Here is a 7,376-nt window from a genome sequence, read left to right as displayed (position 1 = left end):
ATAACAGTACAGAGATTTTGGCCAAAGAGGAAAATATTAGGTGGCCTGCTTAAGAAGAGAATTTTTAGCACAGATCAGCAATGGTAGCAGCTGTGAGAGAAGCCATCCCCAGAGCAGCAGTGCCAGGACAAAGGCACCAGAGTCTGAGCACTCAACACTTGTATGTTTCTGCAGTGCCAACTGGGTAATTATGAGCCGAAAAGTTCATCCTGATGGCTACTGACAAAGATCACAGATAATCACAAAAACCAAGGGAAAGGGTGAATACACCACAAAAGACATTGTCACTTCTTCTCACAGAACAACATTGGGAAGGTAGCCCCCTCCTCTACCAGCCAAGAACAGCACAGTCTTAGATACTGGCAGAGAATCTGGCAGACGAGCTATCAGCCTGAGAAGTGGTGACTGCAGCACCATTTTTCAACTTGGCAATGGAATCTGATCAGTGACAACTAGGCTGGTGAAGAGTCTCCCTGCAGGGAGAAACACCTCTCTGGGTATTGCAGATTTCATAATGGGGTAAACAGAGCCAGAGGCAGTTCCTCTCAACGACCCTCTTCCTTGAGCTGGCTCTCAGAATCTAAAAATAACAATGGCTCCTGGCTGGGTCAGAAAGAGTATTTGCCTCTAGGGCCTCTAGGAAAAGCCACTTATTCAAGATAAGATAAAACTCCACCCATATTCAGACTGTAGACAACAATCAACTCCCTCCAGTGGGACACACAAAGCACATCATCCTGCCAGTAAAGTACCCTGGGAGTAGAGTCAGAAGGCCCAAAGTGTGTGAAGGATAACCATTTATGCCTGCTCAAACTGATTGGAAAAACAAACTAAGACAAAGGAAAACTGATTGTCACAAGGAAATCAGAGACTCCATCAAGAGACTGGATACTGCACACAGGGGAGACACAAAATTCACCAAATAAATTGAAGAATTTTTTTCTAATCATAATTTTTATTTTTAATACTTTTTCATTCATTTCAATTTTTGTTTTTCCAATTTTGCCCATTTTTCAGTCTTCTTCCTTCTGCTCTTCTACTTCATCCCAGCTCTGTTCACTCCTAGATACATAGCTGAGAGCAATTAGTAGGTTTCTCCTTTATTGGGATTATATTTTGATTTCTCAGTCCTCTATTTTCAAACTTACTGTTTTTTTATTGTACATTACTTTTATAAATTGGCACGATTAAGGTTATTTTTTAAATTACTGATTACTTTTATATATGTATTTTTTTCTTTTTTATATTTTTCATTCTTTTTCCCTTTCTCTGACTTTAGGTCTTAGTTATCTTCCCTCCATTTCTTTCTTCATTACATTCCTCTTCTCTTATTTTCTCTTCTTGACTTTTATTATTCATTTCTATTTCTGATCCTTTTCTCCTTTGATTTCCTTTGATCAATGATCTACAGTTGTTTCTTGTTGATGCAGCATGTATCTGTATTCATTGAAGTGTCCTTTTGGCCCAGATTGGTTTAAAGTTCATAGGGATTGAGTTGGTTTGGGCATTAAAAACTGTGTTTAATGGTAATATTGGATCTGTTTTTATACCAACAAATAGAGAGAGAGAATGAAAAATATCTGTCTAAGATTGTGAATCTGTCAAGTTTTTGTGGTTATAGAGCTCTGGGTTGGTTCTAATCTTTAAGTTGTTATCTTATGTAGTTTAAGACTGTTCTCACTTCCAAATGGGTAGAACAAGCCATAGAAACTAAAGAAAAATAGCAAGTCATGAAATTCATCTTCCTTTCAAGATAGACAACTGAGCAGTGAATGAAAATCCTGAGTTCTATAAATGCTCTATAGATGCTACGGCTAAACACGATGAGTGAAAAGACTGAAAGCATGAATAGGTGTGTATGTGCAGCATGAATAGGTGTGTATGTGCAGATAACCAAAGAAAAATAGAGGAATTCTTGGAATCCACAGAAAGAACGCTGAATGAATTCCAACAAAGGTCCAATAAAAGTATAGCCACTCAGCTAAAGGATTTGAGAGAGAGAGAGCACTCAAAACAAAATCAAGGTGGTAAAGTGATCCATGAAAGACCTAAAACAAATGGTGGAAGCCCTCAAAAATGACCAATAAAAAGGAAGGAAGGATGCATTCATAGCTGGTTTGATGATGCAGAAGATCGAACCTCCAGAATTGAAGGTAGTCTAGATTTTAGATTTTATAGAGAAAGACAGGAAATTATTCAATACAAATCAAAGAAACATTAACGGTATCTTCAGGAGCTCCAAGATTTAGTCAGAAAGTCTAATATAAGGTTAATTGGTATTGAGGCTGTCCTGGAGAAAGAACCTCATGAATGGAAAATATATTTAATGAATAATAGCCAATTATATCCAAAAGGACAGAACCATTCAGATACAAGAAGCTTTTAGAACCCCAAACATACCAGATCAGAATAGGACATCTTACTACCACATTATAATCCATGTAGGATTTATAGAGACCAAGGAAAAGATCCTTAAGGCTGCCAGGGAAAAGAAAACAATCACTTATTAAAAAAAACACTCAGAATAACCATAGATTTTTCAGCAGAGAGATGATGTAAGCAAAAAGACCCTGGAATGCCCGAAAGAGAAATAACTACCAACTAAGAATAATATACCCAGATTAACTCTCATTCAAAGCTGAGGAAAAATTTTAAAAAGGAAAAATTGGAAAAGTATATATCAAGCAAACCCTATGTTTAACACATTAAAGACAACAGGAACACAGTGTTGACAGAGAAATGGCACCTAAACTGAATGCCAGGTAATTACAAAAAGAATTGCCAAGACACAGTCCCTAATGAATTAGATAAAATGGCAGAAAGTAATAACTCTTTCAGTCCTAACTCTCAATATGAATGGACTTAAATCTCCAATTAACTGACAAACACTGACTAGCTAGATCACAAAGCCAGATCCATCTTTCTGCTGTCTTTAAGAGAGACATCTTGCCTCCAATTAATATTATGAAAGTGAAAGGTTGCAATAAAGTTCAATCAATTGGGCCCCATTAACAGACTGGAGTTGCCAACATAACTCAGTATGACAATGCTACAGCTAGTACTATACTCAATGTAGAAAGGTTAAAGCCATTTCCTCTAAAATTCAGAGCAAGACAGGGATATCCCTTCTCTCTACTACTATTCAATACATTATTTGAATTACTAGCTAGAACAATAAGGCAAGACACAAACTTAAAGGGGATACAAATAGAGAAAGATGGCGCAAAACTTTCCCTCATTTCAGACAACATGATTCTGTATTTAAAGAACCCTAGACCAAGTTACTCCAGCTATTATGAAACTTTGGCAAAGTAGTAGGGTATAAAATTAACCCTCAAAAATCAATGGCTTTCTTGTATATGAACAATGAGAATAGCAAGGCTGAAATCAGGAGAGCAACTCCTTTTTCAATAGCTTAAAAATACTTAGGAATTAACTTAGCCAAGGAAGTAAAGACCTCTATGATTAAAAGTTTTAAAACCTGTAAAAGGAGAAAGAACTAAAGCAGAACTAAGGAAGTAGAAAAACTGACATGCTTCTTTAATGGGAGGATTTGCATCGTGAAAATGGCAATACTGCCAAAGGCAACCTACAAAATCAATGCAATAACTATAAATATCCTAATGTCGTTCTTTAATCAAATAGAGGAAGCAATCCAAAAATTCATATGGAAAAATTGCATACACCATATAGCAAACTATTTCTTAACAGAATGAACAGTGCTGGAAGAATCACAATGCCAATCTCCAAACTCTGTTACATAGCTATAATAATAAAAACAGCTTGGTGCTGGCACAAGAACAGGCCTGAGGACTAATGGAATAGCACTGAAGTCCCAGAAATTAACTCACTCAACAAATGGTGCTTGCAAAATAGGTTCAAAGTTATAGAAAACTAAAGTTGGATCCTTATATGTTACTCTTCAACAAAATCAATTCCAAATGCAACAAAAACCTTGATGTAAAAGCAGATACCCTGAAAATTTTACAGGAAGGAATAGGAGATACACTAGGACTCCTTGGTACAGGATGAAACTTTATTAATGATGACCCAGAAACACAACAAATTATAGAAAGTTGGGACAAATGGGACTGCAATAAACTGCAGAGTTTCTGTATGGCAAAGAACAAAGCTAGCAAGATAAATAGAAAACCCATAGATTGGGGAGAAGATCTTCACTGGCCTCATATCTAAAATATACCTACAGCTCAAAAAATTAAATCTCTTCAAAACAAATACTCAAAGACAAATTCATCCTATTAAAAGGTAGGTTAAAACTTAAAGAGACACTTCTCAGAATAGGGAATAAAAATGACCAATAGATACACAAAGAAATGCTCCACGTTTCTGTCTATAAAAGGAATGCAAATCAAAACAACACGGAGATTCCACCTCATTCCCATTAGAATGGCCATGATCAAGACATCTAATAACAACAGGTACAGCTAGGGATGTTTCCAGAAGGAAATGCTACTCCACCATTGGTGGGAGTATAAATTTGTTCAACCACTTTCAAAGCAGTATGATGATTCCTCAAAAGGCTAAACATAGTGTTTCCCATATGACCCAGCAATCCCCCTCCTAAGCATTTACCCAAATATCCAGAAACAGATTACTATTATAATGATGTTCATTGCAGCATTATTTACCATAGCTAAAATATGGAACCAACCCAGATGCCCCTCAGTAAATGAGTGGATCAAGAAGATGTAGTATTTATACACAATGGAATTCTATGCTGCAATCAGAATGACATCACCCCATTTGTAAAGAAATGGAAAGACTTGGAAAAATTATATGTGAATTATAAGTAAAGTAACCCCGACCCACCAAAAACATAGACCTCATGGTATCCCTCTTAGCAGAGGATCACAATATCTCAAAAGATATGTACATATGTCCATATAAGATGAAGCTATGCAAAATGAACTCTAGCATTTGAAACCAAGATATTTATATTTGTGAATGTTGTTAATGTAGTATCTGAAGTTATTTCTTTTTTTTTTCAGAGCAAAATACACTTTTAATTGGAAATAGACAGAATTACGTTCATTTAGCAGAATGAAATATCCTTCCCATCATAGATATGTGGTGCTCACTAGAAAGAGAGAGGTATAAAAACAAAAATGACAGGTTCTTTGACATATTTGGATGTTTGTGGCTATGTCCTCGGGTTTGAAAGGTTGATTTTTAGCTGAATTTAGGCATTTAAAAATGTTTTATGTATGACATTTGTTGCTGAAATATGGAGTTAAGAGAAATCCTGGCAATTTATTTCTGACATGTATTGTATTAGTGGAAACAAATGAAAACGACTGCAGAATCCTCAAAATTCAAGATTGTTATTTGGTGTTTCCTATACTTGTCTGCCCCCTTCACCCCAATCAACCATCAAGAAAAACCAGCTAGATCCTTCCACCTCCAATACCTTGATGTTTGCATACAGGATTCTCGGACTGAAACTGTAAATGGTGGACAGTGACATAGAAAAGGTGATTGGTTTTAAAAAGCCTCTCATTTCTTTTTCATCAATACACAATGAATGTCTGAACGCTTTGGCTTTGGGTCTGGAGGCTCCTGTTCTAAGCTGGGGGTGAGTGTGCATGGGTGAGGGCCTTTGTGGGTATGTGCTGAGGGTTTAAGCTTTGGGGTACAGAGTGACTGTATCGTAGCCCTCTGGGGGCCTTGTGCGAGCTCTTGCGTGAGTTTCACAATACAGCTCCCCCTCCACGAAGAAGTAGCCCTTCTGTTTGAGGTTGAGATTGCAGTCAGCATACACGAAACACTCAGGATGCCGGTATTTATCTCTCGCCTTCACCACGCACCAATAATGCCACTCCCGCACTTATCACAGAGCGGCATCCTCGGGGTACGTCCAGCACTGCCGTGGGGTTTAGTAATGGGAGCTTTCACACTTCGGGTTCCAGCAGGACGGTCATCAGGGCCGTCATTCACCAGCTCCTGGAGAACCCTGAAGGGGACTGACTGGCGAGGCTGAGTGGCTTCATCCTGACTGTCATGGAACATCCCCTTATTGTTTATCTCATATTTTATTGTATATTACTTTTTATCCCATATATTGTATACACATTTATTTATTTGAAATTGCTAAGGGAAGAGGAGAAACAAGATAATTGGGAGGGGGTGGTGGTTAAGAATGTATGACAAAATCATGGGAAAGGATATCAATGTTCAAGAAGTAATGTACCCACCACCAGATGACTGTAACTGTAACCCCAAATATATTACCTGGACAATAAAATACAAAAAATATTATTTAACCCTAGGGAAATCATTATTACAAATTACATTCTCCACAGTGTTTTATCTGACCAGCTCTTGATGTTTATTCAGCAATATTATAGTAGTTATAAATTTTATATAAAGTTTTTATTTCACCTAGTAAAACAAGGGTTTTATACCCATACCTTGGGTAGTACCTAGCATAGCTCCATGTATGTATTTATGTTGCTCATTATGTGGATGAACTCAGTAGCACTGTAATTTTATCAAAATAAAATATGTGGCTCTCTAGCTAAATACCATTAATTTTATTAAGATTTTTTATTGTGATTAATAAAAGTGTTCAATTATATTCACCAGATAGAAGGTGCATAACTTCAAAAACATTGATACCCTTTCTCATGACATGGTCCCCATTTCCTCCCACCCTCTCCCCACTCATTTGCTTTCCCTCCTTCCCTATCCAATTTCAAATAACCAATTAAGCACATATAAAATATATCAGATAATAAGATGAAATATTGTAACAATATGAGATAACCAAGGGATGGCAAAAGAGATGAGAGATAACATAGTACATTAAGGACAACAGTCACTCATTATATGGCTTTTGTTTCCTTATCCTGGAGGTCCTTACATTTAGTGTCATGTTTAAATACCATTAATTTTACAACTGATGTAGTATGGACAGGACAGTGGTAATATTTTGAATATATGCTATGTATTTTATCAATACTGTTAATAGGAAATTTTCTTAGTAATCAACTAGGAAAAAGTATTCTTTAGTGTATAAAAATCACAGATATGAAGAGTCCCATTTTTAAATTTTCTATAGTGGATATAAGTTAAGGGAAAACAAAACAGTATAAAATGTTGATTCAGAAAGAAAGCTTGCATATTTATTCTCCAGAGTGAGAGAAAATATTCTCACACAATTCAATTTCCTCCAAACTAAAAGAGTAATTCACGATAGCAATAGAAAGACCTCTTGTGTTTCTCTGAAGTTGAAAAGAATGCTGTGATCAATGTTAAGCAAATTTGATGGTGCATATCTTGAATCTCAGCTGTCACCACATAGTATTACTAAAATCAAAGTTAGAATTCTAGATGAATTTGCATTTGTTGCTGATTGA

At 36.4% G+C, this 7,376-nt stretch overlaps 1 pseudogene; it reads right to left on the bottom strand.

The window, feature by feature from the left end:
* Nucleotides 1–5,319: 5,319 nt before the first annotated feature.
* LOC150041146 (PDZ and LIM domain protein 3 pseudogene) lies at nucleotides 5,320–6,027 on the bottom strand (annotated as a pseudogene).
* Between the last annotated feature and the right edge of the window lie 1,349 nt (nucleotides 6,028–7,376).

Source organism: Megascapheus bottae, chromosome X (genome assembly GCF_031878675.1).
Source record: "Megascapheus bottae isolate mThoBot1 chromosome X, mThoBot2.hap1, whole genome shotgun sequence".
In the NCBI taxonomy this organism is placed as follows: domain Eukaryota; kingdom Metazoa; phylum Chordata; class Mammalia; order Rodentia; family Geomyidae; genus Megascapheus; species Megascapheus bottae.
This window is presented reverse-complemented; position numbering and strand designations above follow the sequence as displayed.